At 45.0% G+C, this 14,047-nt stretch overlaps 1 protein-coding gene and 1 long non-coding RNA gene across 2 annotated transcripts in view; one reads left to right on the top strand and one right to left on the bottom strand.

The window, feature by feature from the left end:
- RECQL5 (RecQ like helicase 5) overlaps positions 1 to 14,047 on the top strand; it is a 461,944-nt gene that overhangs the window by 161,891 nt on the left and 286,006 nt on the right. The window lies entirely within an intron of this gene.
- Positions 4,751 to 11,444, bottom strand: LOC138246016 (uncharacterized). Its single transcript, XR_011194208.1, has 2 exons — positions 11,272 to 11,444; positions 4,751 to 6,820 (listed from the first exon to the last, which is right to left on the bottom strand). It is a non-coding gene; the product is annotated as an uncharacterized lncRNA (long non-coding RNA).

The raw sequence follows: 14,047 nt of genomic DNA, 5'->3' as shown, positions 1-14,047 counted from the left end.
CTGGGATAGACTGGATTTTTGTGCACGGAAGCAATTCTAACTAAAAGAGAAGCATCCTCTGCAAATATGTTAAAATTAAACTTGGATGGCTCACCACACCAAAACAGTGTCTGGTCTCAAACCGCCTTCGTGGTCTCAAGCTGTGCTGCGTGCGGACAACTGTAGTTACCGAGGATCCGTGGCTGCTGGGCCCCTTGTCCTCGTACACTTTTACGGAAGAAAATGGTTGTGGGCTGGCTTGTTCTGCTGCGCATTGAGTCAGTCTGGACTGGATTCTGTACTGTGATAGGCATCGTTCACGGCTGCTCATTGAGTCCGTCTGGACTGGAGTTCTGTACTGTGATAGGCATCGTTCACGGCTGCGCATTGAGTCCGTCTGGACTGGAGTTCTGTACTGTGATAGGCATCGTTCACGGCTGCTCATTGAGTCCGTCTGGACTGGAGTTCTGTACTGTGATAGGCATCGTTCACGGCTGCTCATTGAGTCCGTCTGGACTGGAGTTCTGTACTGTGATAGGCATCGTTCACGGCTGCTCCTGGAGGGGGAGAGGGAGAGGTCTTGCTCTACTAGAGAGCTTGGCACATGGCCTCTGAGATGACCCTACAGTTTCTGTGAGAGGGCAAAGCCGCATCTCTCATCGCATTAAGTCCTGAGTTTACTGATGGAAATTAAGTGGGATTATTTCATTCGGGTACATAAGGAATCGCCATTAACCTCAGTAAAATAACAATTGAACAGTGTGATTGAAACGCAGACTTCTATCATATATTTCGGTTTCTCCGCAGGTTATTTTCTGGTGCTGGCGGTGCGTTTCCCTTCTTACTATACAGACTCCAAACCATACGGTCTTTCTCACAGGGAAGGCGTTTTCTAAAAGCCATTTTTAGATGTCTTCTCTAAACATCTTCGGACCTCGGGGACATGCAGGAAGGCAGGATCAGTAAGAAAGTTACATGTATGTACTCTGGCAGGAAACCCCCGTTAGAAAGGGAAAATATGACTGAAACTTGAACCTCGGGTATCAAGGGCTACTGCATTGGTCATCTTTTGTGCTGATACAAATATTTACACCATTTAAGATGCTGTCAAATGGCTCTTGTCTGAGAATTGGTTTCTGTTCTAAAGGCAGTCAAGAAGCCATGATTGTAGGATTATAACTCAGTGTACAGACCATGAGAAGCCACTGCCCAGGTCTGAAGGGGGGCTGTTTGGTCCTGGGGCAGGAATATGCTCTGGTGCATGCATTAACTTGTGATAACACAAGTAAATGGCGGAGACTTGCCTAGAACATCTTCTGTCACTTTGCCCTAAGTGTACTAATAGGGGGTGAGCACGAAGAGCTCAGCACAGCTCTAGAAGGCTCATAGCACTTTATTTTTTGATGTAGGCATTTGCTGTGCCTCGTAAGCTTTAGTATGCGAGGCAGAAACGAATGTCTGGTCTGGACTTTGACGGAGAGCCAATATAGTTTCTTTTGTCTGCGGGTTGTAGGCCATTTTATTCTTTTAAAGCATCATCAGTCAGGTGGTAGTATTGTCAACCTTTTTATTTCTGGTGAACTGATAGTCTGAGATGCCTGCTAAGGTGGCGTTAGTGTCACCGTGTTTTGCATTAACTAGGATACCGCGAACACTCACTGCAGTTCAAGAAGTATGTAACGGAAGCTTTTTCTGACTTTAAAGATTTCGATGAATTACCACTTTAGTGCAACAGTACATGCAGAGATCTGCACCAATGTAGTCCGCTGGCTGTAAAGATCTAGCGAAGAAGGACAGTGAAGAATGTGTAGGGGGCATTGTTTACGAGCAGTGGAGCACACAGTGGGGATCAAATAACTATCCTCTTAACCCAGATTGTCTCGAGCCCAGTCCATGCTTCCCCTCCATCTATTTTTCAATGTGTAGTTTGGGTATGTAGACTGCAGGGTTTGTGTCTTTTGCCTACCTGGATGTTATCTTACTCATGGTAGGTTAGGGACAGATTCCTGAAAAGAGTATTTTTTTTTTGGGGGGGGGGAGAGGTCATTTATATGGAGAAACGGACAAGAACAGTAGAATCTTGTGAGTCACCCCAACTGACTGGTATGGATTTCTAAAGGGGGTTGTTGTTTGCTGAAGGATGCTGTTATAACATGCAGGATGCACCTTCGGGTGAGGTTGGCGATACCGTCACCTGGCAGCAGAGAAGTCCAGAGGGGAATAGACGTTGCTGGGGAGCTGGCTTTCACCCTGTCCACAGTGACATCCTACATACTAGAGGCAGGACAATGTTGGTATTATTCTTGTCCTGGAAACTCAATTAGTCGAGTATGTTGTATAGTTTCAAAGCTACATGGTGCTACGAAGAATTGAAGTCTGGGAAAGAATAGCACGCAACCTGTCCTGATTTCTGCCCTTACTGGAAATCCTTACCACCTTTTCTCCAACCCATTTATTACTATTTTTTTTTTTTTTTGCTTGTGAAGGCTTAATTTTTGAAATCTTGATTGTATTCTAACCTCGATTTCATGTACTAGCCAGCAGAAATGTGTAGGTCTGGGGGGGTAGGGGCCTAACTCTGTTGTGCATGGGAGGGTTCTGGGGATGTCCTGCCTTCTCCAGTGAAATGTGCCTTTGCTGCTACTCCAGTTATGCTGTGGTCTTTATCTTGTCAGCTATCTACACCATCCTCGTACCTTTCCATCTTTCTACGAAGGTCCCGCTCCTCAGTGTCATGTTATGACCTCTCTTAAGCTTTGGCCATCAACATACCACTGAGCCTTCCATTCAGTTGTGTAAATAGACGATTGTCTCCTGAGCTGCAACCTCCAATTTGATATTGTGTCCTCTTACTCTGAGACTTCACACAATTGCTATTTTATTTATTTGCCAAAATCAATTTCATCACAAATGATGCATGTGGATGGATTGACATGATCTGAAACACATTAAATGAATCTGATCAGTAACATAGAAGGGCATAGGTGCTACTATTTGTGAATGGAGCAAATACAATGGACAGACTGATCTACATTTGCTAATTCCAGTCAGCAATATTAATACATAAAATAGATGAGGTGAATTTTGTTTGGTGATGATCAATGTTTCTTTCAGTATCCGGAGTACATTATTCAGGGTTATTTTACTGTCCACTCGGAATACTGATAAAAGTGAGTTCCACTGGAGAGGTCCTAGAAAATGAACTAATCAGCACCTAGCTCTACTGTTAGTAAATATTGCTTGGTTGATCTTAGGTCGTGGGCAGCAGTGTGGCAGGTGATAGTTGCGAAGGTACTCCAGAGTAAGTGAGTTATCGCATTGTGTGCCTGTGTCAGCAGTTAGTAGAGGTCTAGGTTTTTGTAAACGAGAAGCAGAGGTAGTCATGTGCTTTGGGAGTTGTATGGGGTTCGGATTGTAAACTTGACAACCTTATCTAGTGGAAGGGCTGTGTGCTGCGGAAGGCCCACCAGGTGACTATTACAGCCGCTTATTGTAAAAAGTAATAGTGAATTCCTCGGTAATTTTGACCACGTGGAATGGATTGAAGTTGGGATCTTTTGCATTTTTAGGTCTGGTGTTTGCTAAGACCTTATCATTTGACTAAAATTATATATAACCTACTTACAGGTGTTTTCAGTCAACTCTATTCATCCACCTGATTTTTGTTATGTAATTCACAATTCTTTCTCCAACTACAGTTACGTAGCCTTTTGTATCCCACCTTAGCCAGTGGCTAATTTCTGTGAGTGGTGACGTTCTGTTCTTTAACAAGGTACACGTCTGCACACAAAGTAGTTCCCTTCAGTTCCAGGACTGTGATGGCAACGTGTGCTTTTTGAGGCAAAAACTATTCCTGCTTTTAGCAATGTTTTTTTGCAACGGTGAAGGCCCAGCAGCTCTACAAACAATAAAGTTTTACCAAACAAAACAAGCATCCACAAAGCCAAAAGGCCGTCGGCCAATTCCAGACCTTTTAGCATTGCCTTTTACAACTTGGCACAGTGCTGCCATGACTGCACTGTGATACTGTGATGGAAGAGTCCAGGTTCACGGATGGGTTCAAAAGAGCACCGTGGTTTCCGGTAGACGAGGCAAGGGCAATAGTGAACCGGGGGAAGAGGATTGAGATGGGACGAGAATATAGGCGAGGCCAAAAAAAAAGGAAATACAGGACAAGGGTTTGATGAGTTCAACGTGAGGGTCCGTAGAGCCATCTGATTGTGATTAACAGTTAAAGTCGTCCTCTTGTGGCTCCTTAGCCAGGAACCTTCCTCAGTCGTTCACATGTGGTTTTCTAATGAAAGAGGCAGACTCCTGTACTCTGTTCTAATCCTTTAGCAATTAGAACACGGCTCTCATAGCCTCCTTCTTCCTCTAATTAAATACCGAAGTCTAGCTCCTCTCATGAAGTAGACTCTCTTGTCTGTGGGCCCTGTGATGATCTGCATCCTTCCACAGAAATGACACACTCAACACATACACGAACCTATTTCATTAAAGCTGCTTCTACATTAAGGTTCTCAAAGCCCCTAAGTTGGCTGCAAGCTGAGTTTAAGTTTATGTTGTGGGAAAACATAATTGCAAGTTATTCACCATTAAAATACATGAGCGTTTAAATTTCTAATCTGAAGGCAACTGTGCTCTCATGTTTTTCTTGTATTTATGATGCAATCACAGGAGATGCAGTGAATTCCAGATATTATCTGGCGTGTGGATTTCAGGTATTTCGCAGTTTAAGCCAAACAAAGCAAGGCAGTGTAAAGCAAAGTAGTGCATTAAAAAAAAAAAAAAAAACTTTATTTAAATAGGTTTTATGTGTACAGCAGAAAAAAGCTACGGGAAGCACCAGCACTTTGGCGCACATCTTCAGGCGCAAGTCAAAACATAAGACTTTCCCCAATTAGCACAGTAGGTGATCACTAAGGTTATAAGCCGCATGTCCAACAGAAAGACACAAGCTCAACGCTCAGAAGTACTGTCCATATTACTGATTCTCTTCATTTTTCCTACAAGGTTCGCGTATTGCTAGCGAGTTTTGCACTTTCTTTCCGTCATTGGTGTGGAGTTTCCGTCTTGCCAAAGACGTGTTGGTCTGATTTTCATACTTTGATGCTGATGGGGCTGAAGTTTATAAACGTGGATTTGCCTTCACCATCGGTGGTGTACCACATGAACCAAGCTCTAGTTTAAAAACGATTCTTCGGTAGTGAAAGATGCCGCATTAAGACCGGAGCTGTACAGGTAGCTCTTGGTAATGAACATTATGGAGCTCCTCGAACTGTGCACCCCGCTGCCGACTCTTCTCTGCTCTCCTCTATCCATCTTGGACTTTTAGAAATACTGACAGAGGTAGAAATGGGAGAAATTGATGGGACCCATCTATTCTTACCTTTACTTTGCTTATCTTTACTATTTAAAATATTTAAATAACATTAATTTATAACATTGTTAAAGTATTGTGTAATAGTGGAAAAGTTAAGAAAGGTTCTACATCCGCCATGTTGTGTTTCACTACTCTTGTTACCTTTGAAACCTATCTGGCAGTCCACGATGGTGAGCCATTGCTAAGACCGTGGGCTGTACAGAAAGGTCATTCCAACCACACTCAACCTTTGAGAAAATGTCCTTCAGTTTAGCTTTAAGATTGAACATTGCTGAGCATCACTGCCCACTATAAGGCGTTTAGCCACTGCTAGGCAACCACACAGAGGGAAGCGGCTACTTGGGAGGCTTTTACAGCTAGGTCTTAAACATACAGGCTCCAGGTACCATAGTTTTCCCTTGGGACTCAAGGTTGTAGAGGCCTCAGCCTGCGAGCTGTCACTCGGGTTACATGGACGCACAGGCGCAGAGCTCTGACCGTATACACACTCATTCTTCGAACAGGATAGCTAGCAACCGGGTAGATGTGGGCTGCACAGGTTTGTGCCTCTGAAAACAGCACAATAAACTGACCACACATTTCACACAGCTTCTTTAGACCACCTAAACCCGAGGCATCAGCAGGACTATCTGTCTCGGACTCGGGCGTTAAAGAACAGCTATTTGTCCTGGCACAACACTGTACAGGCCCAGGTCCTGGTGGGATGCCGAGGTTTACAGAATATTGCCTCAGCCCTCAGACGTATTTACTTCGGATATAGACAGATTATTTGCTCAGTCTTAAGACAACAGGTTGCAAAGGCTTATGACTCTATTAAACAGGTTGAATAACTGTTTTCTGAGCTCAAGCATTAGTCAGCATTATACCAAGATAACCTCCTGTACCCTTCTTGAAGGTGCTTATTTTCTCCTATGGATAAAGGAAATGCCTACGTGTCTGCAGTGGCAGCTTGGGCAGCAGGTGAGCCAATGCAGCGATCAGCAGTCCCCATAAATACTGTCTGGCACAAGCCCACCCAAGCATGTGCTTACTGGTTTCCATGCCATTGACTGGAACCTGACCTAAGGCAGACCCTAGACATAAGCAGACACAAGGTACAGTCGGGCCTCAGTCAAAGGCTGGTATCCAGCACTGGTGTGGAGAGACCAGTATCCAACGTTCCTTCGAAAAATGTACTCGTTGGAAAAGTGATCCACGTAGGAGCATTGTGGTGGTATTTGGCGATGTCTTCCATCAGGTCTTAAGGTCTATCTGTGTCCTGCCTTGCGCTGTGAGCCAGAGCAGCAGCCGAAGAGGGCTGCAAAGGCGAGCAGAGCCATGACGAGGATGCAGAAGGACCCAAGCACCACCAGACCTCCTAGAGCCCAAGAGTCATCCAGCAGCCGTGCTTTCAGGTCTTCGAGCGCCTGGGAAGGGCTGTGTTCAGGGGGTGGCATTGGCGGGATGTTGGCCCCCATGCTGAAAGAGAGAAAGCGAGAGGGAGTGAGGTATGCAGTATGAAAACAAAAATCAACCTCCCCTTCTCCTGCAGCACAGGCAGGCCCTGCTAAATTCAGCACATACTACTTGTACTTTTGTTGGACTATTACATTGTGAATGATGCCACCTTGCAGTACATGTACATTTGGATAGATAGCCATTTCGGAGCTGAGCCCTAGACCCTGTTTAGGTTGACAGGGTGAGGCTGAGGCACAGTACGGTGGGCTGAAGTTTGAGGTAAAGAGAATGTGGCATGTGGGGTAATGTTTGCATTAAGAGGGCTCGCAACTGAATTTGCTGTCACAATAAACGGGTTGTTTATGCAGTGCAAGCATCTTAGATTTGTTGCTAGTGTGACCCAAGAAAAAGTGATTGTGTAAAAATGTTGGTGCATGTTTCTGATTGGATCACATCGTGACCATAGTGGTTTGTTTTGCTACTTATTCATAAACATATTTTTTTCAAGTGGTAGCTAATCCTAGGAGTAGATTAGCGCTGTACTGTAAAACACAGGAAATCAATACATGCTAGATAACAAGGAAACATTGCTACATTTTTTACTTTAATTGCGTGTTAGAATTTCCGTAAGATGCATGAGTGTTTAACTGTGATTGGTACTGACTCTCGAAGCCTATTCATCATGACCCTTTCCCATGGCATCAGGCAGCATCTGGTAATTTTTCAGCAGTTTAATTTCATCTGCGCAGGTGGTGGAGTTTCATCCATGAGAATGTGCAGAAAGCCTCTTTGCAAAGCTTGGAAAAGCTATGCCACCCTGTCCTGTTCATGTTTGTTCAGCTACCCTTACATTTCAGCGAACTCGGTCGCTGTAAGGTCTCCATATGCTAATGTTGCCATTTGTCAGAAGGGCCAGGCCCTACTGACAAGGAATGCACCACATTTTCGTGTCTCTAAATCTGAGTGTGGGAGGTAGGGCCTACCCCCGTCTCTAGGGCTGTGAGGTAACTGGTAGCAATTATAGGTCAATCCTGATGGGTAGAATGCCTTTTAGACCCACCCAGCCATATTCTAATGTCTGTGATGTGTGCCTAGTGTGTATTGTGCCTACAGGTGCTTCACAAGGTGGGATTAATTGAGGGTATCCACCTAGGAGAATATGTGGCTGTGCTAAACGGCGATCTCCATGGAAGGTGTCCATGGAGGACATGACTGTGGTGGACATGACAACTTGCATGTCCCTATGCTCAAGAACTCCTATCCGAAGCAGTGTTTTCCTTTTGGGTGGGCGACGGTTGCTGTCTCCTTATTTGCTTAGAATAGGATCCACTGCCTCTCCCCACTCTTTTTGTCTTCTTGCTGCCTGTAACATACAAGGGTGGCTTTCTGCTTGGCTTAGTCTGGATCCAAACTACAAGCACACCTTGACCATTTCCAAGTGGTCTGATCAGAGACTATCTGCATCAAGAACCCACGAGTAGTCCAAACAAAGGGAGGCGCTTTCCTTGATAAGGAGAGAATTCTAAATTTTGAACACAGCAGAATTTTGGGTGACCTGTGCTTCGTGCCCGTACCTCCATGTTTAAATAAAGGCCATTCAGGCCAATAACTTGTACACAGACTGAACTTCGAGGAGACCCTTGTTTGCCAGTGGTTGTACTTTCTCAGGCCAAAGCCAATACAGGAATCTTGGAACACTAGGGTTGGGAACGTAGTGTTGGGAGAGGAGCTGGTTTGAACTGCAAGGAGTGAAGCTGACCCTAGACCAGTCGCAGGAGGCTCCACTGACTGACATCTGTGCAGATGAAAACTGAAAGAAGTTAGACCGCCCAGGAGCCATGAGGTTACTGCATTGCAGCTGGCCTGGAGAAACACCTGAGATCAAAAACTGCAGATTATGCATCACCAGGATGTACAGTTGCAGAAAAGCTTTCCTTGGACGTCATTTAATGTTCACCAGGGGTTCGCAACTGTGACCCCTGGCGGGTCCCTTGTGACCCCTGGCTTCAGAGGTAGGGAAATCAGTGCCAGGAACACAATGGCCGCACGTCGTTGTGGACGTCTGTTGAGGATCCACTCTCTTCGTTTTCTCTCAAATTTTTATATACACTGATAATGAACAATGTTATATTATTCACTGTTAGTGTAATGAAAAATGGACTACAATTAGCTGGAATATGACCTTCCCTGGCAGCTGAGGTAAGTAATAAAAAAAAATGCACATAAATGCATGTTTGCAGGTGAGTGTCCATTTACATGACCGGGAGAGAGTGTGAGTTGTATGTGTAAGCGTATGTGGTGTGTGTGTGAATAAAGTTGAAGGTCAAAGGGCATGTGATGTCACTTACCCTACCCCTAGCATTTTGATGAATTGACGTTCATGATGCTTTCCTGCTTCCTTGCTGGTGAGCCTGTTACAATTCCGCACCTGATCATGCCCGTAGTGTGCCCTATGCGATCCCAGAGATCTCACATATTTACAATCTAGGAGGGGGCGGGATCTGGTGCCATTGGGTGAGGGTGGCCATCCAGATTCTGCAGGCATTCAAACCATCATTTACAGTTGCAGTGATATTGCAGTTTTGAATCACATTCATCCAGGTAACCTATTAGAAATTGGCGAGCCAGTTAAGGTTCATGCCAGGGGCCTGGCTATTGCTCAGCTCGATGGCCTCTTGGGCCTTTGAGCCCAAAACAAGCTGACCTTTATTGTGATACTGCCTGCCACTCACGCTCTATCATCATACTCGAAGAATTAAAAACGAAGCATAAACTGATTTTAAAAAGGAGAGGAAGAGGTTGCCATCTAGTAGGTGAATTGCATAATGAGGAAACCAGAAAACTTGGGACCAGTCCTGATTTCCCCGCATGACCAAATTGTGTGATCCTAGGCAAATATTTTATTTTACAAAGCCTCCTTTTTCAAGGCACCTTTCAATGTGTGAATTCAGGGTGTGCGCTGTAGAAAAAAAATCTGGTGTATTACGGTGAAACGTTTCTGCACGTTAAAGAAGTACCTTTTTAATTTTAAAGAGATTATCTAATTTATACAAGCATCATGGGAAAATATGCTAAACTAGCTGTTTTCAGGTGTTGGCTTGTGCATGGCATAGCCTGGCCAAACCACTGGCTCAGCACTCCCTGTTAGTTTGACTCGCCCACCGCTATAATATATCACGACATTGGAAGCTTTCAGGTTCCACATTACACTTTTTGGTCCCACCACCAGGCCCCAAGTCCAGCGGAACAGTATTCTTTGTGTTTATTTTGCTTGTCTACCAATCGCCCAATGCTACGGGCATTTCCTGTGCTACGTACAAAACACTGGCACCAACAGGAAAGCCACAATTAAGTGCACACAAACCTATGCTCACACAGATACACAGAAACGCTTGGGAACACACATGACTAAAGTTATACAAGCATGCCTCTTGTCATACACGCCAAAAGACCCGATTGATGGGGGAGATTCACGATTATTTTAGGCAAAAAATATCGATTTTAACTGCCCACCGCCTGAAAACTGCCCCTACATCAACGGAAGTCAATGGGGAAAAATATATTTTACCCGATTTTTTTTCCTTAATCTTACACTCACCTTGTTTAAAATGTTGGCATTTATGCTCTGTATAAACCGCGACTTAGACACGCTCATTTTCACAGACATCTACATATATAGAATGAGTCTGTATACGCAGATCTGTGTATTTAAAGGCCACAACCTCATTTCCGCACGCGTGCGTGGAGAAATGCATCTATATGTATAGACCTCATTCGAATATTATAGAAAAAATCAATAAATGCTCACGCAGCAGAAAATGCATACCACCACTACGAGTCGAGTAGAGCGTAAGGGATGCCCCTATCGTAGCCTTGCTGCCCATGTGCCAGTGCTTAACTTGTAAATAAGACGTGCCGATGCCCAAAGCCCTCTTCTTAAACACGCGGCTGCCTCAATCAAATGTGCAAACACGGAATACTGAGGCGGCGTAATCCTGAAGCCATCCCGGGCCTCTTCAACAATCCATTTAAAGACCCCCCCCCCACCCTTCCTCCCCTCCCGCTGCCCCCTTCAGCTCACTTTGGCAGCTTTCTGCTTTCTCCCATTGTGACGCTTTTTCGTTTTGCTCTTCCCCCGTCTTTCCCATATGTGTCTTTTGCTCGCAGTAAATGCTTGAGGCAGAAAAATAAGTGTCGGTGCTTCACACCGGAAAGAAGAAGCACAAATTAAGCACTGCCATGTGCCCACACTAGCCCCCTCCCTTTTAGTGGTGCCGTTCCAGGTCAGTTTGTATATAACGCCTTCTCACTTAGAAAAGGAGCTCGTTTCGAATACCCATCTCGCGGGTCCAACCCCTTTCCCCGACTAGTTTCTAACCCTCTATTCGTAGCGAGGGCTGCCTGCCCTGAACTCTGCACCGCTCCATCCCCGGCCGGCGCAAGCGTCGGAGTGAGGGCCGAGCGCCTTTCACCTGCAGCCGCTGACGGGCCTCCCGCCCCGAAGTCTCCGTAGCAGGGCCTGAAGCTGGTGCAGTCCGTGGCGCCGCCTCCGCTGTGCTCCGCTGTGCTGTGCTGGGATCGCGCGATGCAGCAGCTCCGCTGTTCTTGTTCCGTGTGAGGCATTCTGGGACAGGCTCTCTCCGCACTGCGCAGCTTTAGAGCAGTTCTGCTGCTCGGCGATTTGTGAGCTGAATACATCATTCTCGCCTCAGCGGGTCTGTGTGCACGGCTGAGCTGTGGCTGGGCCGGAGGAGCGTACGGAATGCTATAGTGCACCTTAATATGCCTAATAGTGCGCATTTATTTGCTCCTGGGCCCTGCAGCACGCGACTGCGCTCCGATTCGCCCCTCGGACAACTCATTTTAGTCAACTCATTTTAGCCTACGAATGGCAAATTTAACCGTTTAAAAATCTGATAACAGTAGTTTAAGCAGTCTCTCAAATTCTATGTACAATGTCTAAACCGATATATTCAAAGGCAGAGTGTTGAGTTGGTGTTAACATAATAATAAGATAGACGAAGGCAGGCACCAGTATTAAGTAGGGAGTTTATTTCCTTGTATCAAAGTAAACAGCCACGACCGACCTCCTGTGCTGCCCGGCTCACCAGAACTGGCAAGTATTTCTTTGACTTGCCAAGCACCAACAGGAATTCAGAACATGGAACGTCCATTGAATGTATGTGCAGTGTGACCATCACAGTATAAAACACAGTTATATATATGAACACATACCACACAGAGTAAGCTATAGAGTAACTTTTAACGTAGGAACGCTTGCGAGGAGAGGCCAAGCAGCGGTGATGCGCCTGTTATGTCAGGGAGTATAGTAGTGGCTTGTTGTAATGAATGGCCCCAACGCAGATGATGTCTTCATTACGTGTTTATTAAGTACACAATATAAATGTGACCTCCACCTCGGCCAGCTTGAAGTAACCGTCCGCAGGCGGAATCTCTAGTTACTAAGACACCGTTCCTATAACAACCTACCAACATTCTATTCTAACCAATTACACATTATAACATATCCTCCCCCTTTACATAATAACACCCTTTTGATTTAAAACAGAAATACATTCACAAATGTCACATAACTAAAATTATTTGAAATTCCACTTAAGGTATGTACCACTTTAAATATAACTATCTTACATAATCTTGCAAATACGAAGGAGGACGTCTTTGTCTCTGCTCCCTAGCAGGCAAACGTTCCTCCCCAGTATTTTGTACACAACTTGGAACCACTCGGGACGATCCGGAACATTGTTCTACCCCTGGAATAATACCAGGAGATTCAATGCCTGATGTTTGGGAAGAAGGCACACTATTCTCTACCAAACCCCTAGAGAAAGATGTGGCACCCTTCTTTAAATCCTGTGTTTCACCGCTGGATCTACCAACCTCAACATTAAATGTTAAAGGATTTGACCCAATCTCTTTAGTAGAACTCCGACATTCTGAAATTACTCCTTCATTCTCACCCAACACTAACCCCTCACATTCACTCCTCTGTGTACCAAACCTTGAGTCTTGCGCACCAAACCTAGCTACCTTCCTAAAATTCCACCTTTCACCATTTTCTAACACGACATGCCATCTGCCAACATGCTTAACTTGAAACGGCCCACAAAATTTGTTCAATCTTCCATCGCACCGTCCCGATTTTATTTTCACCCAATCACCAGGACTTATTTTTTTAATGTGTTTCCTTTCACCCTCCTGACATTCCTGCTCCACACCATTTCCTTCCAGCAGAGATTTAATCCAAAACGGTGTTAATTTGGTACTAGGCTTCCTGCCCCGCATCAACTCAAAAGGCGAAGATACTAGCGTGTTGTGCACTGTAGACCGATAAGCCCACACCAAATCACTCACAACTTTTCCTACACTTAGTCTATTCGCCAAAGCTAGTTGAATGGCACCCTTAACCAACCTATTAGCTCTTTCTACAGTGCCATTTCCCTGAGGATTATAGAGAGAAGTGCGTGCATGTTTCACACCACATTCATTTAAGAACTGTTTCATACGATCTGATGTAAGTTGAGTACCATTATCAGTGATGAGTCAATCAGGATAACCTTCCTCACTAAAAATCTCAGATAACACCCTTATTGTAGAGACCGTCGTCACCTCCGCTATAAACTTGACTACTAACCATTTGGTATTCAAATCAATCAATACAAACGCAAACCTCTGATTATAACTCACACCTGCAATTGGACCAATAAAATCACCACAAACAGTATGCCAAGCTATGCCTGGATCCCGCATGGTCCCACACACAGTTTGTTTGCCCACCTTCAACCTTTTCTCACTCTCAATGCATTCAGAACACCTTTCCACCCAATTTACCACATCATCGTCCATTCCTGGCCACCAAAACTCAGCCCTGAGGCGTTTTTTTGACATGGTTTGTCCTAAATGTCCTTCATGGGCTATATCAAATAACCTTTTCCTGACACCTACCGGAGGTATCAACCTTTCTCCCCGTACTAAAACTCCTTTGCCCAAGATAGATAACTCATCCAAGACTTTACCATAAGATCTAAGAGCTGGGGGTAACGTACTCTCTCTCCTTCCTCCTTCAACTATCATTTTGACTACTCCCTTCAGCACCTCATCATGTGTAAAAGCTCGTTCCCACTCTTCTTTACTCACCGCCCCAAAGGTCCAATGAATTACATCACAGACACTCTCAACTGCACCTTCACTCTCGTGTTTCAATACACCCTCTCCATCAACTACCTC

Source organism: Pleurodeles waltl, chromosome 7 (assembly GCF_031143425.1).
Source record: "Pleurodeles waltl isolate 20211129_DDA chromosome 7, aPleWal1.hap1.20221129, whole genome shotgun sequence".
NCBI lineage: Eukaryota > Metazoa > Chordata > Amphibia > Caudata > Salamandridae > Pleurodeles > Pleurodeles waltl.
Note: the sequence above shows the minus strand (reverse complement) of the source record. Positions and strands in the feature narration are given on the sequence as shown.